Genomic DNA, 13915 nt, shown 5'->3' with positions numbered 1-13915 from the left:
AAGCTTCAATGTTGTTGCCCAAGGGCCCAAGGGCCCAGCCAAAAAGAAGAGGTATGTGGAGCCCAGTGTATTAGAGTGTCCCGTTCTCACCTTCATGGACACCTGCTTGTTAGTAGCAGAGAAGGAAATTGCACCCCAAGGAGCTAGATCTGCCTTGGCATGGTGGGTGGTGGAGGTGTTTGGGGGCAGACTCTTATCAAATGCAATGCCGTTAGCACAGATTTCAAAGTGCCTTTTCCAGGGCAGGCTCACTTGGGGGTGGGGGTTTAGGTGAAGACGCCGACCTTTCCAACTACTGAGTAGAACCAGGGTTTTTGACTCAAGCAGTCAGATACTCGAGGGCCTGCTGCCTTGCATACAGAACCCACTATTCATTTTAAATTATGTTTTCAAAGGCCACTTTTATATTTTATACACAGCACACGAGCCTAAATTCAATCTGCCACATTGTAAGCTCTTGCTTTTAATTTAAGGCCTCTGGGCTTCAACTAATTTAAGGGACAATCTGGTGATGAAAAGACGACCATATTCTTAACAAAAAAAAAATGTCTTTAGCATAAGGCGATACTTCCCAAATTTCAATACAAATCGAGACTTCCCGAATTTTGCCGACACCTTGGGATGCTTTAAGATGCTAGGCATCTGAGCATGGAAAAGAGCAGAGTTTTTCTTCTGATAATGAGTCCTGACCGTGTCCATCTCACCCGGTCTCCACCAAGCCCTCTGCACATTTAACATCTCAGCGTTCTTAACCATTGCATGGCTGCCTTTGAAACCTCAGAATAAACAGGACCTCCATCCTTCACTTTGCCGCATTCAAAGAGCGACCTGACCGTGGTCCTGCCAGCTCTCGGACAGAGCAGCACACACCAGGTTCATCAACCAGCTCCAAGCTGAGATCAGAAGTTCCACTCGGCTCAGCATGCCAGTGAGTTGGCAACGACCGACAGGAGCATCTGCAGACCAGAGCTTTGTGTCTGGTGGCTCTGTGTTTCAAGGCACATTACAGACAGGCCTGGCTGACAAGCCTCAGGGACTGGAGGCCCTGACTCGAAGTGAAAAAAGATAGATTGTATCTAAATAACATCAGTACATCCAAGCAGGTGCTTTGAGCTCCACACTGTGGATGCCCCTCAGTGGTCCCGAAGTAAGTTATGGCCCCTAGCACTGACTTTTCAATACCTTATCTCTGAGATCTATTGTGAAAACAGACTCCGCCATTCAATTGTAGCTTGGCTTGTTCTTAAAAACCTGGCTCCTACACTCTTCACACCCTTCACCTCCATCCTTAAAGAGTCCTTGTGGCCTCCCCCACATCTGCTTTGGCACGGCTTTGGCTATTGACCTCGTTCAGCTCATGACATCATGAGGGGACACAATCTCATGGCAAACCACCTGGTATTCTGGCTCTTAGAGTCTTTCTGCCCCCTCTTCTACAATGTTCTCCGAGCCTTAGGCTCAAGAGCTGCTTTGTAGATGTAGCCATGGGACTGGGCCCCACAACTCTATATTTGCTTGGATGCAGTTTTCTGTTGTGGTCTCCATCTTTTGCAAACAGAAGTTTCCCTGAGGAGGGGTGAGGATGACACTTACCTGCAAGTCTAAAGATAAATATTTTGAATGCAGTTAGGTAGGAATCATGCTGGTTTAGTCGAGTGGGTGTTGTAGGCTCTTCTCCAAGACCCCATGGTTTCTCTAGCTCAGTCGGTAGAGCATGAGACTCTTAATCTCATGGTTGTGGGTTCGAGTCCCACGTTGGGCACCATCTATTGTTGTAAAATTAAATTAAGGGCTGTCTTTTACCCTGCTAGGTTGGGCACATCAGTGCCCCAAGGTATCTGCTAGATATCTTGCCAGAAGCACACATCCCAACTCTGTGGTGGGCCACTGTCTCTGCCACCACACTCCCATGCTCAATTCTCCACAAGAAAGAACACAGCACAATAACCTCTGGTCCAACTGATAAGCTATAATTGCCCACCTAAACATACAAAGCCCTGTACACATCCATTCCTTAAGAATATTCATAACAACCTGTAAATACACAGAGTGGAATCTTAACGTCAGCCTCTGTGTTCTCTCCACGGCTTCTCTGCAGTCTCCTCCAGTCTCCTCCAGTCTCCCGTCCTTTCTGTTCCAATCTCCTCCTGTTCCCTCAACCTTTCTCCCACCCACCCTTCCTTCTTGTCAAATGGCAGGCCTCATTCTTTCTTGTACCTGCCTCACCTGTATGACATCATCCCACAGAGCCTTAGGCTCGAGAGCTGCTTTGTAGATGTAGCCATTGGGACTGGGCCCCACAACTCTATATTTGCTTGGTTGCAGTTTTCTGATGTGGTCTCCATCTGTTGCAAACAGAAGTTTCCCTGAGGAGAGGTGAGGATGACACTTACTTGTTTGTCTAAAGATAAATATTTTGAATGCAGATAGGGATCGTGCTGTTTTAGTCAAGCTATAGGCTCTTTTACAAGACCCCATGGTTTCACTAGCCCTGGGAAGCTGACAGGTTTCCAGTACCAAGCGCAATTTCCCTCTTGTTGAGCAGGTCTTAAGTCCAATTAAAGAGCTGTTGGTTGCTGCCAGGGTAGGCATGCCTCCAATGTACCCTTAGCATTACCACACCATGGTGGTGGTCATTATGGTTTGTAGGCAAAACAGCTGAGTAAGAAGAGTGTTAGTTGCTTCTCTCCTTTGGAAACTTGCACACTGCCTTCTGGTACTATGGAAGCCAGTCAGTGCTCTTCCTTAATCAAAGAACTACAGCCAACTAAGGAATGGTGAGCCTGGGGAAAAGACAAGTCTTCCCCAGGGGAGAGCCTAATAACTGGTTATCCCATAACAAATAATGAGCCCTGAAAATGTGTGAGCTACTAACATTACATGGACTGAGAAGGATGTTTTGGGGATTCATATGTTTGCACATTGACACCATTGTGGGAAGTGCTGTAAGTTTGAAAAAGCGCACAGAGAGAAGGACATATGAAAGGCTTCAGAGGGAGAAAGGGGGAGGGGAAATAATGATGTAATAGTAGTATGATCTCAAAAATAAAAGAAATTAGAAAGTAGTCCTTGCAGCATAATGGACACATGGTAAACGTTGCTAAAAATTCCAAATGAATAGGTGTGACACCCTTTACAGAAAAGCTAACCCCAGGAGGCAGGAGATATGCAAGTCCAGACCTGCTCCCAGAAGAATGTTTTGTAGAAACATTCCACTTGTTGTATATACTTAGTCTGAGACAATTCTAAATTCCCTAAAGAGAAAAGAAAACCGAAGCTATTCCTGACAGGAGACCTGGGGATTTCTTTACCAAACTCCCATTCTTTGATGCAAAAGAAAATGGGAAAGTAGAGACTTACGAGGGCTTCTACCTCAAAGTCTCCAGCAGATGGGCTTCAGCGGTGTCCTGGTTTCGTTTCTATTGCTGTGACAAAAACGCCCTGACCAGAAGCAGGTTAGGGAAGAAAGGGTCTGGTTGCTTACAATCCCAGATTATAATCCATTAGTCCTGGCAGTCACAGCAGGATTAAAGCATAAGATCTTTGGCCATGAGCAGAGAGAACAAACACATGGACCTTGCTTCTGCTTTTGCTCAGATTGCATTCTTCACTCTTACACGGTTCAGGGAGCAGCCCAGGAAATGGTACCACTCACATTCAAGGTGAGTCCTCCTACCTCAACTAACAATCTAGACAGTCCCCTGCGGTCATGCCCACAGTCATGCCCACAGGCCCACTTAACTAGGTAATTCCTCATGCTTCTTGAGTTATTCTAAATTTTGTCAAGTTGACAATTTAAAATAGCCATCTGACTTGGAGACGTGAACTGTAAAGTCTGAGCAAGGTTGGACCCAGTTCTCAGCCCAGCCTACCACCCACCTGACCCAGCCTAATCTACCACCCCACTCCAGTATCCTTGATCCCTGGGCTCTACCAATTCCAGGGAAACCCACTCCTAATCTCTTCCAGGGCTACAAGATCATGAAGCTCTCCCTCAGCAATTCTCCAGAAAGCTGGAGAGTGGCACTAAGCTCATAGGGAAACTGAGGCATGCTGAGAATTTAAAAGGGGGCAAAGGGAAAATACAGCCAGAGTAGTACATCAAAGTAGAGGGTTGGGTGGGAGATGAAAGAAAGGACTGGTAGCTCAGGAGAGAAGTCAGAGTAACAGTGATTCTGGCAAAAAAAAAAAAAAAACCCACCCACCAGCGGTTACCACCTAAATGACACTGGACCAATGAGGACAGGATGTCTCTTTATGAATGACTGTCTGTGGAGCATCCCCAAAGCTTGATCTCCAGAAAAACTTCTGTGTCCAGTGGAAATTTCCTATGAGTACCAAGAGGCTGTGTCCTACACTGACTGGTCTTTCCTCACATAAAGCAGAATTACTGTGCATCTTGATGTGACAAAGACTCTGAGCATGGATACAGAAAGGTGCCTGTCTCCCTCAGTGCCCCCCCAGTCATCCATACTGACTGGAGCCTCTCCTTGGAGCATCTCCACACACTAGCTCCTTCGCAAACCTGCTTGGGGAAACGTTGGCACAGAGTGGTGTCCTGTTCCCCAGGGCACACTTAGTAATAGCTAGAGATATTTGAGGCTAATACAACTGAGGAGTTGATGGTAACGTTTAAGGAATACAGGCCCATGGATACTCTTAAGTAGCTCTCCAAGTCTAAAATAGCCCTCCCTTCAAGAACTGTTGGTCAATACATTGATGTTGCAAGGATGAGAAATTCTTGTCTTTCTCTAGTTCTCTGGTTTTCAGGCAAGGAAGGCTGAGAACCAGGCTTCAAAAGACCTTACCAGGATGTCTTGTGAAGAAGGTTACAAATGTAGGAAGAAGCTGGGGTAAGATCCACAGTGAATAGGGATGAATCAAGCAAGAAGACAGTATTAGAAAAAGGTTGCCACGACTTTTAGAATGGATTGAACTATGCCACAGTGACAAGGGTCTTCCTGGCATCTATACCGTTAAAGTAGATGTAGGAGATCTTATTAATGATTAAGGCTGAAAGACGCACATATTAAAAACACCCTCAAAAATCGTTTAAGTAACTATGAAAGTCGGAGTAGTAACGTTTTCTAGTGAGCCAGACCAGTCCGTATTTACTAGAACACTGAGTTTGATGGAACCCCAGATGAGAGAGGCAACCATGGTGAAGAGGGAATGTACTGGGAAATAGGTTCACTGATCTAGGTTACCAGCTAATCTTCAGACACTGGATCCCTACTGCTGCACTGCTTCGTCCACCGAGGTACACCTGACATGGAATGGCAGATTCCCACCTTGTATCTCACATACAATTTGGGCAAAGTCTCCATGTGTGTATTCTCCTACTCAGCTGCCATGACACAATACCAAGACCTGAGAGGGAGGAGTTTAGACAGCAGACACTTGTTCTTTGACCATTCTAGAAGTTGAAATTCCAAGCTGAAGTCAGGGACTTTTCTTCCTGAACCCTTTCCTTGACATTCAAATGCCTGTCTTCTTTCTAGAGCATCTGGCCCCTCCCTTATGCAAGGAAGTGTTGACTTTTCTAGGGTCGATTCACACATTATAAACAGGGGTTATTTCAAGGCACACCATCCTGAGTGAGTGGCAGGTATGAAAGTATAAGGCTCAAATTCGGAGAATAGCCAGAGTTCAAAGACAGGAGGCAGGGCTTTCTGGGCCTCTATGGATGGCTCTCTGGGAAAGGGGCAGGACTTTCAGTCAAGAGGAAACAGAGACACATGGATACTGTGGTGTGCCTCCATCCTGTGGCTGTTAGAAAGGCTGACAGTAGCATAGGCTTCACAACAGGGAGACTGGGAGATACAGAGCCAGGTGTAAGGTCAGATTGAACTGGACCTTATATGGCCTTCTATACTAGGTACCGTACTTCTTGTCGACCCGTTCAAAACCTTAGAGTCTAAGAATGGCTCTTGCCAAAGAGGGGGAGTGAGATGCCTAGAGTGAGAGAGAAGTCAGATAAGGTTGCAAATAGCTGGTGACTGGGAGTGACATAAGACTTCCTGCAACATTCTGCTCAAAACCAGGGTCAGAAATAGCTATCATGATGTCAGTATGAATACCTCGATTCAGGATACCAGAACTGCCACATGACTCACCAGCTTCAAGCGACTAATCAAAGCGCGCACGCATGCACACACACACACACACACACACACACACACACACACACACAGACCAACCTTACGCCAACAAAAATCAATTCCTCTTTTGTCCCTTGCTTTACAAACGATCTAGGTTTTCTAAGTGCAGTAGAGAAAGGCAGCTCTTCCAACAAGATTTCTTCCGAGAAGCAGTCTCCCATTCAATAAATAGTTTTAAGCATTCTCTCTGGTTTCTGAAGCACAGGGCTCTCTGAAGATATATAAATATAAGGTAGCAATTTTCTTTCCTGTGAGTAGGGAGCTTTACTTTAATAAGGAGGAGAGGGCAGGGGACAGACTGCTGGAGATGAAGTGAGATGTATTAGGTCGTTCTGGCCGTTTCGCTGGGCGTGCCTGAGATTGTTCCCAGCTGCACCAGCCCCATCCAGTCCTAAGTGATTTAAGGTGCACATAGTAAGTGCTCATAATGGGCCATAAAGAAACGCTCCTTGCCGGACACTAGTAAAGGTTTGGCTGTAATTGCAGAAAGATGTTCATCCTATCAGAGGCCAAAGGGAGCCTTGTTGTCCTTCAAGCGGTACCTCATCAGGACCATGGAGGTCACGCCCTTTGATGCAACGGTTGCCCTCCAAGGAAAATCACATGGCAATGTGTATTTATTAAACCGAAAGCCATCGTGGCCGTGCCTAAAGTGAAGAACTGTATCCTCAATGTCCTTAATGTCCAGGACAGCTGTGGCCATTCTGTTTCCTTAGGCTTCCTTTGAATGCACAGTCTTAAGCAGCTGGGCTCAGTCTTGGGACAGTACATTGAATTAGGCTTGCAGATTGCTCTACAGGGTCTGGGGATGAGGCCATCATGGGTAAAGTGTCTCCAGAAGAAGGAAATGTCCTGAGGCTATCATCCCCAACTGAACCTTGAAAGGATCGCAATGTTCGGAGAAGCGGGGAAGTGGAAATGGAGTCACTTAAAGCATCGGCGGCGGTGGCTAAGCAAGTCTTAGAATTACAGTGTTTCTCAGAGGCTTAGCGAACACTGACATATATATGTCTCAGTTACCCCCTTTATAGGTAACATCTCTGCTCCTCTATGGCCATTACTGTTACTTTACATCAAGAGCAGGGCTCGCACCTCACAAATCGGTTGTCATTGCTCTTCCCTTTTGTTGCCATGACACTGACAAATCATGAAGTGAACACCTAGGAAGGTTCAGACTCCCCACTGAAGGGAAATCTACCACAGAAGACGATAAAAGTCACGCACCTCATTAATTCTGTTAGAGCCCTTTGTAGTAGCTGAGAGACGTGTGTCCTCCATCTTCAGTATCCCACTCTGCTGTCCATCTACTGAGAAATTAGTTTTCCTTTATCTTCATTCTTCTCAAAAAATGTACACTAAACGCATTTCCCCTTTTATGTTTGCAGCTAGGAAACTTAGGGTTATATTTCCTTTTTTTTTTTTTTTTTTGAGCAAAGCATGTAAAACATTCAGTCATGTACTTGCTGTGTAAGCAAAACTCCTCTCTCTCTCTCTCTCTCTCTCTCTCTCTCTCTCTCTCTCTCTCTCTCGATAATTTTTTATGCCCTTGGATTTGGCAATAGGTTCTAAGAACTGACACTAAAACCCTAGTCAGAGAGGAAGAGAGAGAGGTTGGGGAGGCTGAACTTCACTAAACTTAAAAAAAAAAAAGCCTGTGCCTCAAAAGACATTAACATCTAGGTGTGTGATGACTGCAACCTTGGTGCTCCAGAGACAGCAGCAAACCTGAGCTCCTCAGGAAGATTCAGGAGGAAGGCAACACAGCAGGGAGCAAAGGTGAAGAGAGAAGGAGAAGAAGATACAATGTTATCTGAAAAGGATTAGCATTGAAAACCATTTTCAGGGGCTGGAGAGATGGCTCAGTGGTTAAGAGCAGTTGCTACTCTGGAGGAGGACTTGGGTTCCGTCTCCAGCACCAACACGGAGACTCACAACCATCTGCAACTCCAGCGTCAGGGAGTCTGACAACTTCTGACCTTTGCAAGCAGGAGCAGGCATGCACATATTGTACAAACAGACATGCTAGCAAAACACTCAGTCTCTATTAGGGTTACTATTGCTGTGATGAAAATCAGGACCAAGAGCAGGGGGAGGAGGAAACGATTTAAGTGGCTTACTGTGGGTTGCCCTGGTGCTGTTTGTATTTTGATGCTAATTATGCTTCCTCAAGAGGGGCTGCCTATGAAGAAGAGTGAAACAGTAGTCAGGTGACTTCATTGGGACCTTCTCCCCCTTTTAGCTTGTAAAATAAAGGCTAGAGCCAGTGATTGGGCAGGGAAAGGGAAGGTGGAGCCAAAGAGTTGTGGGGGGAAGAGAAAGGGACAATGGAGATGAAGCACATGGCCTGGAGAAACCGCACGGCACATTATAAGGGATCTCCTAGCTGGGGAATAGAGTAGTGTAGTGGTAGATCCGCCCAATCTAGGCGCTCAGCTCGTATTCATATTATGTGAGTGGCATTGTGTTTTCATTGCATGGGCTTATCTGGGTTGGAGAATTTACCACAACAGCTTACATTTTCACATTACAGTCCATCATGAAAGGAAACCAGGACAGGAACTCAAGCAGGGAAGAAACCCAGAGGCAGGAGCTGATGCAGATGCTGTGGAGAGATGCTGCTTACTGGCTTGCTCCCCATGGCTTGCTCAGCCTGCTTTCTTATGCAACCCAGGACTAGGTGCCCAGGGAATGACTCCACCCACAGTGGGCTGGGCTCTCCCCCATCAATCACTAATTAAGTACATGCCCTACAGGTTCGCCTACAGCCTGATCTTATGAGGTATTTTCTCAATTGAGGCTCCCTCCTCTCCGATGACTCTGGCTATGTCAAATTGACATGAAACTAGTCAGCACAGACATGAAATAAAATAAATATTTAAATACTAAAGAATTTTGTCCCAGTTTACGTACAGCCAAGGAACAATCAGCAAACAGAAAACCCATAGAGTGGGAGAAAAATCTTTACCAGCTACTCCAGACAAGGAGTTAAAATCCAGAATTTGCAAAGAATTGCATAAATTAAATACCAAGGAAATAAAACTGCTAATCAAATAATGGGCAAATGAATAGACAGTTTTCTTAAAAGAAGCATAAACAACCATTGATTACTAGAAAGCACCCAACACCCCGTAGTCACCATGTAAATGCAAATCAAAACCACTTTGAGACACCAGCTTACCCAAGTCAGAATGGCTGTCATCAAGAAATGTGACAACCACTATCACAGAGGGTGTGGAGAAAGAGGAACGCTTTGCTGGTGGGTTCAAAAGAATACAGACATTGTGGAAGTTTGTAGATACCTCAAAACTTAAAATGTAACTATAACGTGACCTAGCTACTTCACTGAGCATATACCCAAAAAAGTCCCACTCCTCACCATAAAGATATCTGAATATCCGTGTTTATCACTGCCTTATTCACTGTAGCAAGAAATTTGGAATCACCCTAGGTGTCCATCAATAGATTAATAAAAATTTGTGTGTGTATATATATATATATACTTCATAAATTAAAATAGAACTATAATGTGATATATATATATATATATATATATATATATATATATATATATATATATATACACATATGGTTTAAATATGTGTTTGAAAGCTTGGTCATAGGGACTAGCATTATTAGAAAGTTTGGCCTTGCTGAAGGGAATGTGTCACTTTAGGGGCAGGCTTTGAAGTCCCCTATACTCAAGTTTATGCTGCCTGAAGTTCCTTCTCCAGCACCATGCCAGCCTGAATGCTGCTATGCTTGAAACCACGATGAAAATGAACTAAACCTCTGAAACTGTACACCGGCCACAGTTAAATGTTCTGTTCTAAGAGTTGTCGTGGTCATGGTATCCCTTCACAGCAATAAAACCCAAACTAAGACACACACACACACACACACACACACACACACACACACACACACACACACACACACACTCATTCAGCTCTATAGAAAAATGTGATCACAAAATTTGCAGGAAAATGGATGGAATTGGAGTGTATAACATATCTAAAGGAGGACAAGAAAGGATAAGATTAGTGGATCCGAAAGGACTAGATTAGTGTAATGCACATGAGTTATGAAACTAACTGATTTTCTAGGTCTAAGGCTGCCTTGGGTTTTTCATTTTTGGTAGTAGATAAGTCCATGCAAATATATTTGATAGCAAAATCCAATGTGAAGCACCATAACTTCAGAATGTATAGAAGAATATTGAGTTGAATAGACTTTCATTTCAGAATACTTTTTTATTTTTAAGTTTTTTACAATAAATTTTATTTTTAAAATCTAAAATCAAACAAAAAATGGCACGAAAAGATGAAAAGACAACAGTAAAAAACATGGTTGTCCAAGATCCAAAATATATAAAGAGCTCCAATAGCTCAACAACAAAAGACAAGCAACCTGTATTGAAAAAAATGGGCAAAAATTTTGAACAAACCTTTCTCCAAGGAAACTATGCAAGGGGTCAGCAAGCACATAAACAGTCACTTGGCATTAGCCAACAGGGAAATCCAAATAAAAATCACAGGGAGACACCATTCTGCATCCACCAGGATGGCTATTACTGAAAAATAAAGGAGGCCATTACAAGCATTGGTGCAGCTATGGGCCATTCCAAACCTTCACACGCTGCTGTTAGGTCACACCAAGATGCTTCTATTCCTCCCCTAATGCTGGGGCCAGGAAGTATTGAGTTTTTTCCCTTCAGGTCAGAGGAATGACTTAACTGTTGCATGCAATTGTCTAAGTAGGAGTTTGGTTTCAAAGTTTAAATGAGAGAGCTTAAGTGGTTGAGACCCTTGGCATCTTCCATTAACCACCTCCTTTCATGAAGAACCTTCATTGGCTACAGAAGACAGTCTGTTGGTCCTTCAACTGATTGATTATTGAGGCATCATATGGTCCAGCATTTCTTCTCCTAGCTATACATGCCAAAGTGCCCCAAGCAGGTATTAAAACAATTGTCTATACATGCAAAGTGTCACAACTTTGCAATACAGAGAGGTAGAGCCCCAGTGTTTCTCAGCAGATGTGGGAATAAACAGACTGTGATGTGTATATAGGAGAGAATATTGATGACCGACGTAGAGGAGAGAAATACGGATCCACGCCACAACATGAATTAAACATAGGAAACATGATGATAGACGAAAGAATCAAGGTCCAAAGAGTCACAGACCACACAAGTCTGTTTACATGGAATCTCTAACACAGCTAAACTCATAGGAAGAGGAAGCAGCCTGCTGGTTGCCAGGGCCTGGGGGAGGCAGTCATAAAAAGTCACTGTTTTCTCTGGGGGTGATGAAAATATTTTAATCACACAGCATTGTGAATGAATCAAATGCCACTGAGCTGCTCACTTTGAAATATTTGATTTATGTTTGTGAATACCAATTAAACACAGAACTTGGTTAAGGAAATAAACAAAATAGACAAGCCAGTCTGCAAAGTCTGTTTCCCCAAAACTGAAGTTACCCAAAAACTCTAAGCCCAGCCTCCTGCCTCCTCTGGACTACCACCTCATGGCCTCCAGCACAGATGGGCACACATTGGAGGACAGAGGCATGCGGAGAGACAATGAGAAGCATTTACCTGGATAAATGGATACTTAAAGATGAAGCCATACATGACATGGGGCAGGGACAAGATTCTAGGTGACCCATTCCCTTCATTTTTATTTTCTTGGTTAATTTTTCTTACTTCTTTTCCAACCAGGAAAGTAAAACTCACACGTAGTAACTAATGCTTAGAAGGATGTTAAGACTTCTTGTGCCTACTCCAACCCCTAAAACCACAGCTCTGTACTGACTCAGTTTCCTATGGATGCATTAACAAACACTGTGGTGTGTATCTTTGTACTCACGTTATACTTCTCCAAGTGTCCTCTGGATGCTGTGTCTATCAGCTCCTCCATTATCATTGTGGGATCAATATTCTCGGAATGAGCCACACCAGAATGCTTCTGTCCCTTTCTCCCCATCCCCTGATGCTGGGTCCAGGAGGGAGGTACTAAGCTTTGCTTCTCAGGTCAGAAGAATGACATTTCGACCTCTGAGTGCAATTGTCTTAAGTAGGAGTTTGGTTTGAAGGTTCAAATGAGAGAGCTTAAGTGGGTGAGACCCTTGGCATCTCCCGTTCTCCCACCCAACAGATGCGTGTGTTCATATACTCACCCTTATCCATCATCAGAGATATCTGGGTGCCGTGAGGATCCTCGTCTGAAGGCATTTCAGCTGTAAGTTCAGTCCAAGATGAATTTGGTATTTACTTCTTTTGCTTATGCCTGCCTCCCTCACTAGCCTGTTACTTCGGTGAAGCAGAGATCTTAACCATCATCTTTACTATCAGATGCTGCCTAGCATATATGAGATCCTAAGACATAGCTATTGAATAAAATCCCACCAGATCTCCCCTTTGAGGGAGATCTACGGTACGAGGCAGTTAGGAGAAAGGTTAAGAGAGGGTCTGTACTTGCAACTGTTTCATTAGATCAAAAATCCGTTCAAAATAATCAGTTATAAAATAATCCATCCTGATCTCCAAATTTGTGTTTGCTTGGAAGGGAGAGAGGAAGATACCCAAACTTCCTAGCTCCTTTGGGGACTTAACCAGAGGAGCATCTAACCCCAAACAAAAGACACCAGAGAGCTATGAGCTCCTGGGGCCACAGCTGGATGAAGGGCCATCAGTGGCCTGTTCTTCTGAAGCACCCAGATATCCCAACTGTACTGAGGTCTGTGTTTCTGTGTCTTGGTGGTATCCCACAGGAACTTGGATGAGGGTTCTCATTGGTTCAATGCTTTAACCACGTAGAGACCTTTCTTTCCTGCCTGTGTGCTCTTCTGTCTCTGTATAGGACCCTCCAGATATTCTGAAGAGAAGCGCTTGTGGCCCTCCCTTTACTGAAGCAGGAACTTGAGGGATTATAATTTCCCCTCACACTGAGAGAAGAAAAGGCTGAAGCCTGGTGCCAGCCAGGAGAGGAGGAGAGTTCACAGAGTGTGGACAGCTTGGTAGACTACCTTGCAGGAGAGGCTGAAACCACGCCCATAATAGGCCAATAACGGACAGGAGCTCACCTTGACCATGACTGCTTGACTGCACACACCGCTCAGCCTTTAGTTAGTTAAACCAGTACCTCATGTCCAGAAGCCCAGAATGGTCTGAGGGAATCACTGGGCCTTTTATTTCCTCCTCTTCCCAATGCAGGCACATGAGGAAATCTTCTTTCTCTGCTTGGCACTATTATTTATCTCTTTAACTGGAGATAAGTAATTAAGCCCACATCCTAGGGCTGCTAAGCTTTGATTCTAACCACTCTAGTAAGTTAGACATGAAGTTCTTGGTACTGCATGAGATTTCTATCCTCTTATTTGTTCTGACACTAACTCTGTCACAACGAAAGCTGCAGAACTGCTACTATTATCCTGGGACAGTGTGCAGTCTCTCTCTGTCTCTCTCTCTCTCTGTCTCTCTCTCTTTCTCTCTCTCTGTCTCTCTCTCTCTCTGTCTCTCTCTCTCTGTCTCTCTCTGTCTATCTCTCTCTATCTCTCTCTGTCTCTGTGTGTGCGTGTGTGTGTGTGTGTGTGTAGGGGTGTTTGTGTTGGTGTATGTATGTGTTGGGTTATGTGTGTTGGTGTGTGGTGTTGGTGTGTGGTGTTGGTGTGTGTGTTAGCATGCTGGGATGTGTGTGTTGGAGTATTTCTGTTGGTGTGTATGTGTTGGGTATGTGAATGTATGTGTTGGGG

The 13915-nt window shown here is 44.4% G+C and overlaps 1 non-coding gene across 1 annotated transcript; it reads left to right on the top strand.

Moving 5' to 3' along the window:
• Positions 1-1689: 1689 nt before the first annotated feature.
• Positions 1690-1762, top strand: Trnak-cuu1 (transfer RNA lysine (anticodon CUU) 1). Its single transcript has one exon. It is a non-coding gene; the product is annotated as a tRNA-Lys (tRNA).
• The last annotated feature ends 12153 nt before the right edge of the window (positions 1763-13915 follow it).

This window comes from Rattus norvegicus, chromosome 1 (genome assembly GCF_036323735.1).
Source record: "Rattus norvegicus strain BN/NHsdMcwi chromosome 1, GRCr8, whole genome shotgun sequence".
Lineage (NCBI taxonomy): Eukaryota > Metazoa > Chordata > Mammalia > Rodentia > Muridae > Rattus > Rattus norvegicus.
This window is presented reverse-complemented; position numbering and strand designations above follow the sequence as displayed.